The sequence below is a fragment of the Leucopleurus acutus genome, assembly GCF_964270905.1.
Source record: "Leucopleurus acutus genome assembly, chromosome: 1".
In the NCBI taxonomy this organism is placed as follows: Eukaryota; Metazoa; Chordata; class Mammalia; order Artiodactyla; family Delphinidae; genus Leucopleurus; species Leucopleurus acutus.
The window spans coordinates 111077813-111095023 of record NC_139142.1 but is presented as its reverse complement, the minus strand read 5'-3'; positions in this window follow the sequence as shown (position 1 = coordinate 111095023).

The following is a 17211-nucleotide window of genomic DNA, read 5'->3' as shown; positions in this document are numbered from 1 at the left end:
TGAGACACATTTGAACACGTTTCCTGATCACACGGTGGATCATACTCTGTGTTCCACATGCATGTTTTAGCTGAAGGAAGAATCCCTTAAACTTGGAGAGTTGAGACCCATGGAATGGGTACCATGCAATATGACTTCAAAGGGTCTGCATTTGCTCACTGAACCTCACCAATCCTATCACTGCTGCGTTTATGCCGCTGTACACACGCTTGATTCTCTTTCGGAGACATATAAATCCGTAGGTTTTAAGATTATTTCTAGTCAGGTATATTCTTAGGCGTTTAATATGGGGTGTTGAGTCCACTTCGTTCAGCAAGGAGTAGCTCTTGTCTATTGCATATTTGGCTTATGGAACGGTATCTGTGCTAATTTCAACCTCTGGTTTCATGCAGCACCCCAACTCACCTTTCCCCTCAAGCAAGCATAAGTTGGTTTTCTACATTTGAGACCCTGTTCTGTTTTGTAATTCAGTTCCTGTGTAGCCAAGTTTACCTTCCGTGTATTGGTGATATCTTATGATGTTTCTTTTTCTGTGTGACTTATTTCACTTAGAATCATCGTACCTGAATCCACTCATTATGCTGCTAAGGGCCTGATGACATAGATTTCATTGCTGAGTGATATTGCATTGTACGTAAGTACCACAACTTCTTTATCCATTTTTCGCTTTCTGTGATATTGAACTTGTACCATAAACGAGGTTCTTGTAAACAGAGCCGTCCCAAAGTTTTGGGTGGCTCTGTCTTTTTGATTTTAATTTCCCTAAGCTATAGGACCATAAGTGTAAGTGCCCTAGGCTCTGTTGCTTTGTTTTTTAGATGTTTCAGGAAACACCATACACTTCTCCAGAGTGGCTGTTGGCAATTTACATCCCGCCCATCAGCATAACAAGGCTCCCAGTTCTCCATGGCCTGTCCTGCCTTTCTGGATTTTACACATTTTTCAGATGGCCCTTTTGACTGGGCAGCAGTGAGACCTCATTGTAGTGCAGATTTCCTTTGAAAGCTTGCTTGGTTGGCCAAAAAGGGCGTATGCGTTTTTTCCTGAATATATTCAGGAAAAAACGCATACGCCCTTTTTGGCCAAGTGCATCATTGTGGACGTTCTGCCTCTTTTCCTATGCTTTACATGCAATTCCAGTGTACCTCCTGAAATCGATTTCCTGCAATTCTGCCCCGCTTTCAAGTCCTCTTGGCAGCCTTACTTCAATATATTTTTGGACGATAGCTGTCATTTATAACTCTGCAGGTTTGTGCATTACAGTGCCCCTGAGCTCGTTTCTTCAACTCGCTTTCTTGTGAGCTGGCCGCAATACCGCAGGATTGCTTCAGGCCCTAGTGTAGTTCCGGCACGGCACGCTGAGCCTTTGGTTAATTCCTCTTCCTGGTGGGAAATGAGAGTTAAATTTGCCCGTCCAGACACCTCCAGCTAGTCTCTCTTTCGTTCTCCCTATTCCTGTTCATTTTCCACAGAAATTACAAACTGGGCCAAACAGGAGGTTAAAGGCACTGACTCTCCAAGTGGGGAGAGTGTTAGTAAAGCATCTGGAATGTTGCACCCGAGTAACAGGGGACGAAAACGAGACACATTTGAACACGTTTCCCGATCACACGGTGGATCATACTCTGGGTTCCACATGCATGTTTTAGCTGAAGGAAGAATCCCTTAAACCTGGAGAGTTGAGACCCATGGAATGGGTACCATGCAATATGACTTCAAAGGGTCTGCATTTGCTCACTGAACCTCACCAATCCTATCACTGCTGCGTTTATGCCACTGTACACACGCTTGATTCTCTTTCGGAGACATATAAATCCGTAGGTTTTAAGATTATTTCTAGTCAGGTATATTCTTAGGCGTTTAATATGGGGTGTTGAGTCCACTTCGTTCAGCAAGGAGTAGCTCTTGTCTATTGCATATTTGGCTTATGGAACGGTATCTGTGCTAATTTCAATCTCTGGTTTCATGCAGCACCCCAACTCACCTTTCCCCTTAAGCAAGCATAAGTTGGTTTTCTACATTTGAGACCCTGTTCTGTTTTGTATTTCAGTTCCTGTGTAGCCAAGTTTACATTCCGTGTATTGGTGATATCTTATGATGTTTCTTTTTCTGTGTGACTTATTTCACTTAGAATCATCGTACCTGAATCCACTCATTATGCTGCTACGGGCCTGATGACATAGATTTCATTGCTGAGTGATATTGCATTGTACGTAAGTACCACAACTTCTTTATCCATTTTTCGCTTTCTGTGATATTGAACTTGTACCATAAACGAGGTTCTTGTAAACAGAGCCGTCCCAAACTTTGGGGTGGCTGTGTCTTTTTTATTTTAATTTCCCTAAGCTATAGGACCATAAGTGGAAGTGCCCTAGGCTCTGTTGCTTGTTTTTTAGATGTTTCAGGAAACACCATACACTTCTCCAGAGTGGCTGTTGGCAATTTACATCCCGCCCATCAGCATAACAAGGCTCCCAGTTCTCCATGGCCTGTCCTGCCTTTCTGGATTTTACACTTTTTTCAGATGGCCCTTTTGACCGGGGGGCAGTGAGACTTCATTGTAGTGCAGATTTCCTTTGAAAGCTTGCTTGGTTGGCCAAAAAGGGCGTATGCGTTTTTTCCTGAATATATTCAGGAAAAAACGCATACGCCCTTTTTGGCCAAGTGCATCATTGTGGACGTTCTGCCTCTTTTCCTATGCTTTACATGCAATTCCAGTGTACCTCCTGAAATCGATTTCCTGCAATTCTGCCCCGCTTTCAAGTCCTCTTGGCAGCCTTACTTCAATATATTTTTGGACGATAGCTGTCATTTATAACTCTGCAGGTTTGTGAATTACAGTGCCCCTGAGCTCGTTTCTTCAACTCGCTTTCTTGTGAGCTGGCCGCAACACCGCAGGATTGCTTCAGGCCCTAGTGTAGTTCCGGCACGGCACGCTGAGCCTTTGGTTAATTCCTCTTCCTGGTGGGAAATGAGAGTTAAATTTGCCCGTCCAGACACCTCCAGCTAGTCTCTCTTTCGTTCTCCCTATTCCTGTTCATTTTCCACAGAAATTACAAACTGGGCCAAACAGGAGGTTAAAGGCACTGACTCTCCAAGTGGGGAGAGTGTTAGTAAAGCATCTGGAATGTTGCACCCGAGTACCAGGGGACGAAAACGAGACACATTTGAACACGTTTCCCGATCACACGGTGGATCATACTCTGGGTTCCACATGCATGTTTTAGCTGAAGGAAGAATCCCTTAAACCTGGAGAGTTGAGACCCATGGAATGGGTACCATGCAATATGATTTCAAAGGGTCTGCATTTGCTCACCGAACCTCACCAATCCTATCACTGCTGCGTTTATGCCGCTGTACACACGCTTGATTCTCTTTCGGAGACATATAAATCCGTAGGTTTTAAGATTATTTCTAGTCAGGTATATTCTTAGGCGTTTAATATGGGGTGTTGAGTCCACTTCGTTCAGCAAGGAGTAGCTCTTGTCTATTGCATATTTGGCTTATGGAACGGTATCTGTGCTAATTTCAATCTCTGGTTTCATGCAGCACCCCAACTCACCTTTCCCCTTAAGCAAGCATAAGTTGGTTTTCTACATTTGAGACCCTGTTCTGTTTTGTAATTCAGTTCCTGTGTAGCCAAGTTTACATTCCGTGTATTGGTGATATCTTATGATGTTTCTTTTTCTGTGTGACTTATTTCACTTAGAATCATCGTACCTGAATCCACTCATTGTGCTGCTACGGGCCTGATGACATAGATTTCATTGCTGAGTGATATTGCATTGTACGTAAGTACCACAACTTCTTTATCCATTTTTCGCTTTCTGTGATATTGAACTTGTACCATAAACGAGGTTCTTGTAAACAGAGCCGTCCCAAACTTTTGGGTGGCTGTGTCTTTTTTATTTTAATTTCCCTAAGCTATAGGACCATAAGTGGAAGTGCCCTAGGCTCTGTTGCTTTGTTTTTTAGATGTTTCAGGAAACACCATACACTTCTCCAGAGTGGCTGTTGGCAATTTACATCCCGCCCATCAACATAACAAGGCTCCCAGTTGTCCATGGCCTGTCCTGCCTTTCTGGATTTTACACATTTTTCAGATGGCCCCTTTGACTGGGCGGCAGTGAGACTTCATTGTAGTGCAGATTTCCTTTGCAAGCTTTCTTGGTTGGCCAAAAAGGGCGTATACGTTTTTTCCTGAATATATTCAGGAAAAAACGCATACGCCCATTTTGGCCAAGTGCATCGTTGTGGACGTTCTGCCTCTTTTCCTATGCTTTACATGCAATTCCAGTCTACCTCCTGAAATCGGTTTCCTGCAATTCTGCACCACTTTCAAGTCCTCTTGGCAGCCTTACTTCAATATATTTTTGGACGATAGCTGTCATTTATAACTCTGCAGGTTTGTGAATTACAGTGCCCCTGAGCTCCTTTCTTCAACTTGCTTTTTTGTGAGCTGGCCGCAACACCGCAGGATTGCTTCAGGCCCTAGTGTGGATCCGGCACGGCACGCTGAGCCTTTGGTTAATTCCTCTTCCTGGTGGGAAATGAGAGTTAAATTTGCCCGTCCAGAAACCTCCAGCTAGTTTCTCATTGGTTCTCCCTATTGCTGTACATTTTCCACAGAAATTGCAAACTGCACCATACAGGAGGTTAAAGGCACTGACTCTCCAAGTGGAGAGAGTGTTAGTAAAGCGTCTGGAGTGTTGCACCCGAGTACCAGGGGACGAAAACTGAGACACATTTGAACACGTTTCCTGATCACACGGTGGATCATACTCTGTGTTCCACATGCATGTTTTAGCTGAAGGAAGAATCCCTTAAACTTGGAGAGTTGAGACCCATGGAATGGGTACCATGCAATATGACTTCAAAGGGTCTGCATTTGCTCACCGAACCTCACCAATCCTATCACTGCTGCGTTTATGCCGCTGTACACACGCTTGATTCTCTTTCGGAGACATATAAATCCGTAGGTTTTAAGATTATTTCTAGTCAGGTATATTCTTAGGCGTTTCATATGGGGTGTTGAGTCCACTTCGTTGAGCAAGGTGTAGCTGTTGTCTATTACATATTTGGCTTATGGAGCGGTATCTGTGCTAATTTCAATCTCTGGTTTCATGCAGCACCCCAACTCACCTTTCCCCTTAAGCAAGCATAAGTTGGTTTTCTACATTTGAGACCCTGTTCTGTTTTGTAATTCAGTTCCTGTGTAGCCAAGTTTACATTCCGTGTAGTAGTGATATCTTATGATGTTTCTTTTTCTGTGTGACTTATTTCACTTAGAATCATCATACCTGAATCCACTCATTATGCTGCTACGGGCCTGATGACATAGATTTCATTGCTGAGTGATATTGCATTGTACGTAAGTACCACAACTTCTGTATCCATTTTTCGCTTTCTGTGATATTGAACTTGTACAGTAAACGAGGTTCTTGTAAACAGAGCCGTCCCAAACTTTGGGGTGGCTGTGTCTTTTTGATTTTAATTTCCCTAAGCTATAGGACCATAAGTGGAAGTGCCCTAGGCTCTGTTGCTTTGTTTTTTAGATGTTTCAGGAAACACCATACACTTCTCCAGAGTGGCTGTTGGCAATTTACATCCCGCCCATCAGCATAACAAGGCTCCCAGTTCTCCATGGCCTGTCCTGCCTTTCTGGATATTACACTTTTTTCAGATGGCCCTTTTGACCGGGGGGCAGTGAGACTTCATTGTAGTGTAGATTTCCTTTGCAAGCCTGTTTGGTTGGCCAAAAAGGGCGTATGCGTTTTTTCCTGAATATATTCAGGAAAGAACACATACGCCCTTTTTGGCCAAGTGCATCATTGTGGACGTTCTGCCTCTTTTCCTATGCTTTACATGCAATTCCCGTCTACCTCCTGAAATCGGTTTCCTGCAATTCTGCCCCGCTTTCAAGTCCTCTTGGCAGCCTTACTTCAATATATTTTTGGACGATAGCTGTCATTTATAACTCTGCAGGTTTGTGAATTACAGTGCCCCTGAGCTCCTTTCTTCAACTCGCTTTCTTGTGAGCTGGCCGCAACACCGCAGGATTGCTTCAGGCCCTAGTGTGGTTCCGGCACGGCATGCTGAGCCTTTGGTTAATTCCTCTTTCTGGTCGGAAATGAGAGTTAAATTTGCCCGTCCAGACACCTCCAGCTAGTTTCTCATTGGTTCTCCCTATTCCTGTACATTTTCCGCAGAAATTGCAAACTGGGCCATACAGGAGGTTAAAGGCACTGACTCTCCAAGTGGGGAGAGTGTTAGTAAAGCGTCTGGAGTGTTGCACCCGAGTACCAGGGGATGAAAACTGAGACACATTTGAACATGTTTCCTGATCACACGGTGAATCATACTCTGTGTTCCACATGCATGTTTTAGCTGAAGAAGAATCCCTTAAACTTGGAGAGTTGAGACCCATGGAATGGGTACCATGCAATATGACTTCAAAGGGTCTGCATTTACTCACTGAACCTCACCAATCCTATCACTGCTGCGTTTATGCCGCTGTACACACGCTTGATTCTCTTTCGGAGACATATAAATCCGTAGTTTATAAGATTATTTCTAGTCAGGTGTATTTTTAAGCGTTTAATATGGGGTGTTGAGTCCACTTCGTTGAGCAAGGAGTAGCTCTTGTCTATTACATATTTGGCTTATGGAGCGGTACCTGTACTAATTTCAATCTCTGGTTTCATGCAGCACCCCAACTCACCTTTCCCCTCAAGCAAGCATAAGTTGGTTTTCTACATTTGAGACCCTGTTCTGTTTTGTAATTCAGTTCCTGTGTAGCCAAGTTTACATTCCGTGTAGTAGTGATATCTTATGATGTTTCTTTTTCTGTGTGACTTATTTCACTTAGAATCATCATACCTGAATTCACTCATTATGCTGCTACGGGCCTGATGACATAGATTTCATTGCTGAGTGATATTGCATTGTACGTAAGTACCACAACTTCTTTATCCATTTCTCGCTTTTTGCGATATTGAACTTGTACCGTAAACGAGGTTCTTGTAAACAGAGCCGTCCCAAACTTTGGGGTGACTGTGTCTTTTTGATTTTAATTTCCCTAAGCTATAGGACCATAAGTGGAAGTGCCCTAGGCTCTGTTGCTTTGTTTTTTAGATGTTTCAGGAAACACCATACACTTCTCCAGAGTGGCTGTTGGCAATTTACATCCCGCCCATCAGCATAACAAGGCTCCCAGTTCTCCATGGCCTGTCCTGCCTTTCTGGATTTTACACTTTTTTCAGATGGCCCTTTTGACCGGGCGGCAGTGAGACTTCATTGTAGTGCAGATATCCTTTGCAAGCTTGCTTGGTTGGCCAAAAAGGGCGTATGCGTTTTTTCCTGAATATATTCTGGAAAAAACGCATACGCCCTTTTTGGCCAAGTGCATCATTGTGGACGTTCTGCCTCTTTTCCTATGCTTTACATGCAATTCCAATCTACCTCCTGAAATCGATTTCGTGCAATTCTGCCCCGGTTTCAAGTCCTCTTGGCAGCCTTACTTCAATATATTTTTGGACGATAGCTGTCATTTATAACTCTGCCGGTTTGTGAATTACACTGCCAGTGAGCTCGTTTCTTCAACTCGCTTTCTTGTGAGCTGGCCGCAACACCGCAGGATTGCTTCAGGCCCTAGTGTAGTTCCGGCACGGCACGCTGAGCCTTTGGTTAATTCCTCTTCCTGGTGGGAAATGAGAGTTAAATTTGCCCGTCCAGACACCTCCAGCTAGTCTCTCTTTCGTTCTCCCTCTTCCTGTTCATTTTCCACAGAAATTACAAACTGGGCCAAACAGGAGGTTAAAGGCACTGACTCTCCAAGTGGGGAGAGTGTCAGTAAAGCATCTGGAATGTTGCACCCGAGTAGCAGGGGACGAAAACGAGACACATTTGAACACGTTTCCTGATCACCCAGTGGATCATACTCTGGGTTCCACATGCATGTTTTAGCTGAAGGAAGAATCCCTTAAACCTGGAGAGTTGAGACCCATGGAATGGGTACCATGCAATATGACTTCAAAGGGTCTGCATTTGCTCACCGAACCTCACCAATCCTATCACTGCTGCGTTTATGCCGCTGTACACACGCTTGATTCTCTTTCGGAGACATATAAATCCGTAGGTTTTAAGATTATTTCTAGTCAGGTATATTCTTAGGCGTTTAATATGGGGTGTTGAGTCCACTTCGTTCAGCAAGGAGTAGCTCTTGTCTATTACATATTTGGCTTATGGAACGGTATCTGTGCTAATTTCAATCTCTGGTTTCATGCAGCACCCCAACTCACCTTTCCCCTTAAGCAAGCATAAGTTGGTTTTCTACATTTGAGACCCTGTTCTGTTTTGTAATTCAGTTCCTGTGTAGCCAAGTTTACATTCCGTGTATTGGTGATATCTTATGATGTTTCTTTTTCTGTGTGACTGATTTCACTTAGAATCATCCTACCTGAATCCACTCATTATGCTGCTACGGGCCTGATGACATAGATTTCATTGCTGAGTGATATTGCATTGTACGTAAGTACCACAACTTCTTTATCCATTTTTCGCTTTCTGTGATATTGAACTTGTACCATAAACGAGGTTCTTGTAAACAGAGCCGTCCCAAACTTTTGGGTGGCTGTGTCTTTTTGATTTTAATTTCCCTAAGCTATAGGACCATAAGTGGAAGTGCCCTAGGCTCTGTTGCTTTGTTTTTTAGATGTTTCAGGAAACACCATACACTTCTCCAGAGTGGCTGTTGGCAATTGACATCCCGCCCATCAGCATAACAAGGCTCCCAGTTCTCCATGGCCTGTCCTGCCTTTCTGGATTTTACACATTTTTCAGATGGCCCTTTTGATTGGGCGGCAGTGAGACTTCATTGTAGTGCAGATTTCCTTTGCAAGCCTGCTTGGTTGGCGAAAAAGGGCGTATGCGTTTTTTCCTGAATATATTCAGGAAAGAACACATACGCCCTTTTTGGCCAAGTGCATCATTGTGGACGTTCTGCCTCTTTTCCTATGCTTTACATGCAATTCCCGTCTACCTCCTGAAATCGGTTTCCTGCAATTCTGCCCCGCTTTCAAGTCCTCTTGGCAGCCTTAGTTCAATATATTTTTGGATGATAGCTGTCATTTATAACTCTGCAGGTTTGTGAATTACAGGGCCCCTGAGCTCCTTTCTTCAACTCGCTTTCTTGTGAGCTGGCCGCAACACCGCAGGATTGCTTCAGGCCCTAGTGTGGTTCCGGCACGGCATGCTGAGCCTTTGGTTAATTCCTCTTTCTGGTCGGAAATGAGAGTTAAATTTGCCCGTCCAGACACCTCCAGCTAGTTTCTCATTGGTTCTCCCTATTCCTGTACATTTTCCGCAGAAATTGCAAACTGGGCCATACAGGAGGTTAAAGGCACTGACTCTCCAAGTGGGGAGAGTGTTAGTAAAGCGTCTGGAGTGTTGCACCCGAGTACCAGGGGACGAAAACTGAGACACATTTGAACACGTTTCCTGATCACACGGTGGATCATACTCTGTGTTCCACATGCATGTTTTAGCTGAAGGAAGAATCCCTTAAACTTGGAGAGTTGAGACCCATGGAATGGGTACCATGCAATATGACTTCAAAGGGTCTGCATTTGCTCACTGAACCTCACCAATCCTATCACTGCTGCGTTTATGCCGCTGTACACACGCTTGATTCTCTTTCGGAGACATATAAATCCGTAGTTTTTAAGATTATTTCTAGTCAGGTATATTCTTAAGCGTTTAATATGGGGTGTTGAGTCCACTTCGTTGAGCAAGGAGTAGCTCTTGTCTATTACATATTTGGCTTATGGAACGGTATCTGTGCTAATTTCAATCTCTGGTTTCATGCAGCACCCCAACTCACCTTTCCCCTTAAGCAAGCATAAGATGGTTTTCTACATTTGGGACCCTGTTCTGTTTTGTAATTCAGTTCCTGTGTAACCAAGTTTACATTCCGTGTAGTAGTGATATCTTATGATGTTTCTTTTTCTGTGTGACTTATTTCACTTAGACTCATCATACCTGCATCCACTCATTATGCTGCTACGGGCCTGATGACATAGATTTCATTGCTGAGTGATATTGCATTGTACGTAAGTACCACAACTTCTTTATCCATTTTTCGCTTTTGTGATATTGAACTTTAACCGTAAACAAGATTCTTGTAAACAGAGCCGATCCAAACTTTGGGGTGGCTGTGTCTCTTTGATTTTAATTGCCCTAAGCTATAGGACCATAAGTGGAAGTGCCCTAGGCTCTGTTGCTTAGTTTTTTAGATGTTACAGGAAACACCATACACTTCTCCAGAGTGGCTGTTGGCAATTTACATCCCGCCCATCAGCATAACAAGGCTCCCAGTTCTTCATGGCCTGTCCTGCCTTTCTGGATTTTACACTTTTTTCATATGGCCCTTTTGACCGGGGGGCAGCGAGACTTCATTGTAGTGCAGATTTCCTTTGCAAGCTTGCTTGGTTGGCCAAAAAGGGCGTATGCGTTTTTTCCTGAATATATTCAGGAAAAAACGCATACGCCCTTTTTGGCCAAGTGCATCATTGTGGACGTTCTGCCTCTTTTCCTATGCTTTACATGCAATTCCCGTCTACCTCCTGAAATCGGTTTCCTGCAATTCTGCCCCGCTTTCAAGTCCTCTTGGCAGCCTTACTTCAATATATTTTTGGACGATAGCTGTCATTTATAACTCTGCAGGTTTGTGAATTACAGTGCCCCTGAGCTTCTTTCTTCAACTCGCTTTCTTGTGAGCTGGCCGCAACACCGCAGGATTGCTTCAGGCCCTAGTGTGGTTCCGGCACGGCACGCTGAGCCTTTGGTTAATTCCTCTTCCTGGTGGGAAATGAGAGTTAAATTTGCCCGTCCAGACACCTCCAGCTAGTTTATCATTGGTTCTCCCTATTCCTGTACATTCTCCGCAGAAATTGCAAACTGGGCCATACAGGAGGTTAAAGGCACTGACTCTCCAAGTGGGGAGGGTGTTAGTAAAGCGAATGGAGTGTTGCACCCGAGTACCAGGGGAGGAAAACTGAGACACATTTGAACACGTTTCCCGATCACACGGTGGATCCTACTCTGGGTTCCACATGCATGTTTTAGCTGAAGGAAGAATCCCTTAAACCTGGAGAGTTGAGACCCATGGAATGGGTACCATGCAATATGACTTCAAAGGGTCTGCATTTGCTCACCGAACCTCACCAATCCTATCACTGCTGCGTTTATGCCGTTGTACACACGCTTGATTCTCTTTCGGAGACATATAAATTCGTACTTTTTAAGATTATTTCTAGTCAGGTGTATTCTTAAGCGTTTAATATGGGGTGTTGAGTCCACTTCGTTGAGCAAGGAGTAGCTCTTGTCTATTACATATTTGGCTTATGGAACGGTATCTGTGCTAATTTCAATCTCTGGTTTTATGCAGCACCCCAACTCACCTTTCCCCTTAAGCAAGCATAAGTTGGTTTTCTACATTTGAGACCCTGTTCTGTTTTGTAATTCAGTTCCTGTGAAGCCAAGTTTACATTCCGTGTAGTAGTGATATCTTATGATGTTTCTTTTTCTGTGTGACTTATTTCACTTAGAATCATCATACCTGAATCCACTCATTATGCTGCTACGGGCCTGATGACATAGATTTCATTGCTGAGTGATATTGCATTGTACGTAAGTACCACAACTTCTGTATCCATTTTTCGCTTTCTGTGATATTGAACTTGTACAGTAAACGAGGTTCTTGTAAACAGAGCCGTCCCAAACTTTGGGGTGGCTGTGTCTTTTTGATTTTAATTTCCCTAAGCTATAGGACCATAAGTGGAAGTGCCCTAGGCTCTGTTGCTTTGTTTTTTAGATGTTTCAGGAAACACCATACACTTCTCCAGAGTGGCTGTTGGCAATTTACATCCCGCCCATCAGCATAACAAGGCTCCCAGTTCTCCATGGCCTGTCCTGCCTTTCTGGATATTACACTTTTTTCAGATGGCCCTTTTGACCGGGGGGCAGTGAGACTTCATTGTAGTGTAGATTTCCTTTGCAAGCCTGTTTGGTTGGCCAAAAAGGGCGTATGCGTTTTTTCCTGAATATATTCAGGAAAGAACACATACGCCCTTTTTGGCCAAGTGCATCATTGTGGACGTTCTGCCTCTTTTCTTATGCTTTACATGTAATTCCCGTCTACCTCCTGAAATCGGTTTCCTGCAATTCTGCCCCGCTTTCAAGTCCTCTTGGCAGCCTTACTTCAATATATTTTTGGACGATAGCTGTCATTTATAACTCTGCAGGTTTGTGAATTACAGTGCCCCTGAGCTCCTTTCTTCAACTCGCTTTCTTGTGAGCTGGCCGCAACACCGCAGGATTGCTTCAGGCCCTAGTGTGGTTCCGGCACGGCATGCTGAGCCTTTGGTTAATTCCTCTTTCTGGTCGGAAATGAGAGTTAAATTTGCCCGTCCAGACACCTCCAGCTAGTTTCTCATTGGTTCTCCCTATTCCTGTACATTTTCCGCAGAAATTGCAAACTGGGCCATACAGGAGGTTAAAGGCACTGACTCTCCAAGTGGGGAGAGTGTTAGTAAAGCGTCTGGAGTGTTGCACCCGAGTACCAGGGGATGAAAACTGAGACACATTTGAACATGTTTCCTGATCACACGGTGAATCATACTCTGTGTTCCACATGCATGTTTTAGCTGAAGAAGAATCCCTTAAACTTGGAGAGTTGAGACCCATGGAATGGGTACCATGCAATATGACTTCAAAGGGTCTGCATTTACTCACTGAACCTCACCAATCCTATCACTGCTGCGTTTATGCCGCTGTACACACGCTTGATTCTCTTTCGGAGACATATAAATCCGTAGTTTATAAGATTATTTCTAGTCAGGTGTATTTTTAAGCGTTTAATATAGGGTGTTGAGTCCACTTCGTTGAGCAAGGAGTAGCTCTTGTCTATTACATATTTGGCTTATGGAGCGGTACCTGTACTAATTTCAATCTCTGGTTTCATGCAGCACCCCAACTCACCTTTCCCCTCAAGCAAGCATAAGTTGGTTTTCTACATTTGAGACCCTGTTCTGTTTTGTAATTCAGTTCCTGTGTAGCCAAGTTTACATTCCGTGTAGTAGTGATATCTTATGATGTTTCTTTTTCTGTGTGACTTATTTCACTTAGAATCATCATACCTGAATTCACTCATTATGCTGCTACGGGCCTGATGACATAGATTTCATTGCTGAGTGATATTGCATTGTACGTAAGTACCACAACTTCTTTATCCATTTCTCGCTTTTTGCGATATTGAACTTGTACCGTAAACGAGGTTCTTGTAAACAGAGCCGTCCCAAACTTTGTGGTGACTGTGTCTTTTTGATTTTAAATTCCCTAAGCTATAGGACCATAAGTGGAAGTGCCCTAGGCTCTGTTGCTTTGTTTTTTAGATGTTTCAGGAAACACCATACACTTCTCCAGAGTGGCTGTTGGCAATTTACATCCCGCCCATCAGCATAACAAGGCTCCCAGTTCTCCATGGCCTGTCCTGCCTTTCTGGATTTTACACTTTTTTCAGATGGCCCTTTTGACCGGGCGGCAGTGAGACTTCATTGTAGTGCAGATATCCTTTGCAAGCTTGCTTGGTTGGCCAAAAAGGGCGTATGCGTTTTTTCCTGAATATATTCTGGAAAAAACGCATACGCCCTTTTTGGCCAAGTGCATCATTGTGGACGTTCTGCCTCTTTTCCTATGCTTTACATGCAATTCCAATCTACCTCCTGAAATCGATTTCGTGCAATTCTGCCCCGGTTTCAAGTCCTCTTGGCAGCCTTACTTCAATATATTTTTGGACGATAGCTGTCATTTATAACTCTGCCGGTTTGTGAATTACACTGCCAGTGAGCTCGTTTCTTCAACTCGCTTTCTTGTGAGCTGGCCGCAACACCGCAGGATTGCTTCAGGCCCTAGTGTAGTTCCGGCACGGCACGCTGAGCCTTTGGTTAATTCCTCTTCCTGGTGGGAAATGAGAGTTAAATTTGCCCGTCCAGACACCTCCAGCTAGTCTCTCTTTCGTTCTCCCTCTTCCTGTTCATTTTCCACAGAAATTACAAACTGGGCCAAACAGGAGGTTAAAGGCACTGACTCTCCAAGTGGGGAGAGTGTCAGTAAAGCATCTGGAATGTTGCACCCGAGTAGCAGGGGACGAAAACGAGACACATTTGAACACGTTTCCCGATCACCCAGTGGATCATACTCTGGGTTCCACATGCATGTTTTAGCTGAAGGAAGAATCCCTTAAACCTGGAGAGTTGAGACCCATGGAATGGGTACCATGCAATATGACTTCAAAGGGTCTGCATTTGCTCACCGAACCTCACCAATCCTATCACTGCTGCGTTTATGCCGCTGTACACACGCTTGATTCTCTTTCGGAGACATATAAATCCGTAGGTTTTAAGATTATTTCTAGTCAGGTATATTCTTAGGCGTTTAATATGGGGTGTTGAGTCCACTTCGTTCAGCAAGGAGTAGCTCTTGTCTATTACATATTTGGCTTATGGAACGGTATCTGTGCTAATTTCAATCTCTGGTTTCATGCAGCACCCCAACTCACCTTTCCCCTTAAGCAAGCATAAGTTGGTTTTCTACATTTGAGACCCTGTTCTGTTTTGTAATTCAGTTCCTGTGTAGCCAAGTTTACATTCCGTGTATTGGTGATATCTTATGATGTTTCTTTTTCTGTGTGACTTATTTCACTTAGAATCATCGTACCTGAATCCACTCATTATGCTGCTACGGGCCTGATGACATAGATTTCATTGCTGAGTGATATTGCATTGTACGTAAGTACCACAACTTCTTTATCCATTTTTCGCTTTCTGTGATATTGAACTTGTACCATAAACGAGGTTCTTGTAAACAGAGCCGTCCCAAACTTTTGGGTGGCTGTGTCTTTTTGATTTTAATTTCCCTAAGCTATAGGACCATAAGTGGAAGTGCCCTAGGCTCTGTTGCTTTGTTTTTTAGATGTTTCAGGAAACACCATACACTTCTCCAGAGTGGCTGTTGGCAATTGACATCCCGCCCATCAGCATAACAAGGCTCCCAGTTCTCCATGGCCTGTCCTGCCTTTCTGGATTTTACACATTTTTCAGATGGCCCTTTTGATTGGGCGGCAGTGAGACTTCATTGTAGTGCAGATTTCCTTTGCAAGCCTGCTTGGTTGGCGAAAAAGGGCGTATGCGTTTTTTCCTGAATATATTCAGGAAAGAACACATACGCCCTTTTTGGCCAAGTGCATCATTGTGGACGTTCTGCCTCTTTTCCTATGCTTTACATGCAATTCCCGTCTACCTCCTGAAATCGGTTTCCTGCAATTCTGCCCCGCTTTCAAGTCCTCTTGGCAGCCTTAGTTCAATATATTTTTGGATGATAGCTGTCATTTATAACTCTGCAGGTTTGTGAATTACAGGGCCCCTGAGCTCCTTTCTTCAACTCGCTTTCTTGTGAGCTGGCCGCAACACCGCAGGATTGCTTCAGGCCCTAGTGTGGTTCCGGCACGGCATGCTGAGCCTTTGGTTAATTCCTCTTTCTGGTCGGAAATGAGAGTTAAATTTGCCCGTCCAGACACCTCCAGCTAGTTTCTCATTGGTTCTCCCTATTCCTGTACATTTTCCGCAGAAATTGCAAACTGGGCCATACAGGAGGTTAAAGGCACTGACTCTCCAAGTGGGGAGAGTGTTAGTAAAGCGTCTGGAGTGTTGCACCCGAGTACCAGGGGACGAAAACTGAGACACATTTGAACACGTTTCCTGATCACACGGTGGATCATACTCTGTGTTCCACATGCATGTTTTAGCTGAAGGAAGAATCCCTTAAACTTGGAGAGTTGAGACCCATGGAATGGGTACCATGCAATATGACTTCAAAGGGTCTGCATTTGCTCACTGAACCTCACCAATCCTATCACTGCTGCGTTTATGCCGCTGTACACACGCTTGATTCTCTTTCGGAGACATATAAATCCGTAGTTTTTAAGATTATTTCTAGTCAGGTATATTCTTAAGCGTTTAATATGGGGTGTTGAGTCCACTTCGTTGAGCAAGGAGTAGCTCTTGTCTATTACATATTTGGCTTATGGAACGGTATCTGTGCTAATTTCAATCTCTGGTTTCATGCAGCACCCCAACTCACCTTTCCCCTTAAGCAAGCATAAGATGGTTTTCTACATTTGGGACCCTGTTCTGTTTTGTAATTCAGTTCCTGTGTAACCAAGTTTACATTCCGTGTAGTAGTGATATCTTATGATGTTTCTTTTTCTGTGTGACTTATTTCACTTAGACTCATCATACCTGCATCCACTCATTATGCTGCTACGGGCCTGATGACATAGATTTCATTGCTGAGTGATATTGCATTGTACGTAAGTACCACAACTTCTTTATCCATTTTTCGCTTTTGTGATATTGAACTTTAACCGTAAACAAGATTCTTGTAAACAGAGCCGATCCAAACTTTGGGGTGGCTGTGTCTCTTTGATTTTAATTGCCCTAAGCTATAGGACCATAAGTGGAAGTGCCCTAGGCTCTGTTGCTTAGTTTTTTAGATGTTACAGGAAACACCATACACTTCTCCAGAGTGGCTGTTGGCAATTTACATCCCGCCCATCAGCATAACAAGGCTCCCAGTTCTTCATGGCCTGTCCTGCCTTTCTGGATTTTACACTTTTTTCATATGGCCCTTTTGACCGGGGGGCAGCGAGACTTCATTGTAGTGCAGATTTCCTTTGCAAGCTTGCTTGGTTGGCCAAAAAGGGCGTATGCGTTTTTTCCTGAATATATTCAGGAAAAAACGCATACGCCCTTTTTGGCCAAGTGCATCATTGTGGACGTTCTGCCTCTTTTCCTATGCTTTACATGCAATTCCCGTCTACCTCCTGAAATCGGTTTCCTGCAATTCTGCCCCGCTTTCAAGTCCTCTTGGCAGCCTTACTTCAATATATTTTTGGACGATAGCTGTCATTTATAACTCTGCAGGTTTGTGAATTACAGTGCCCCTGAGCTTCTTTCTTCAACTCGCTTTCTTGTGAGCTGGCCGCAACACCGCAGGATTGCTTCAGGCCCTAGTGTGGTTCCGGCACGGCACGCTGAGCCTTTGGTTAATTCCTCTACCTGGTGGGAAATGAGAGTTAAATTTGCCCGTCCAGAC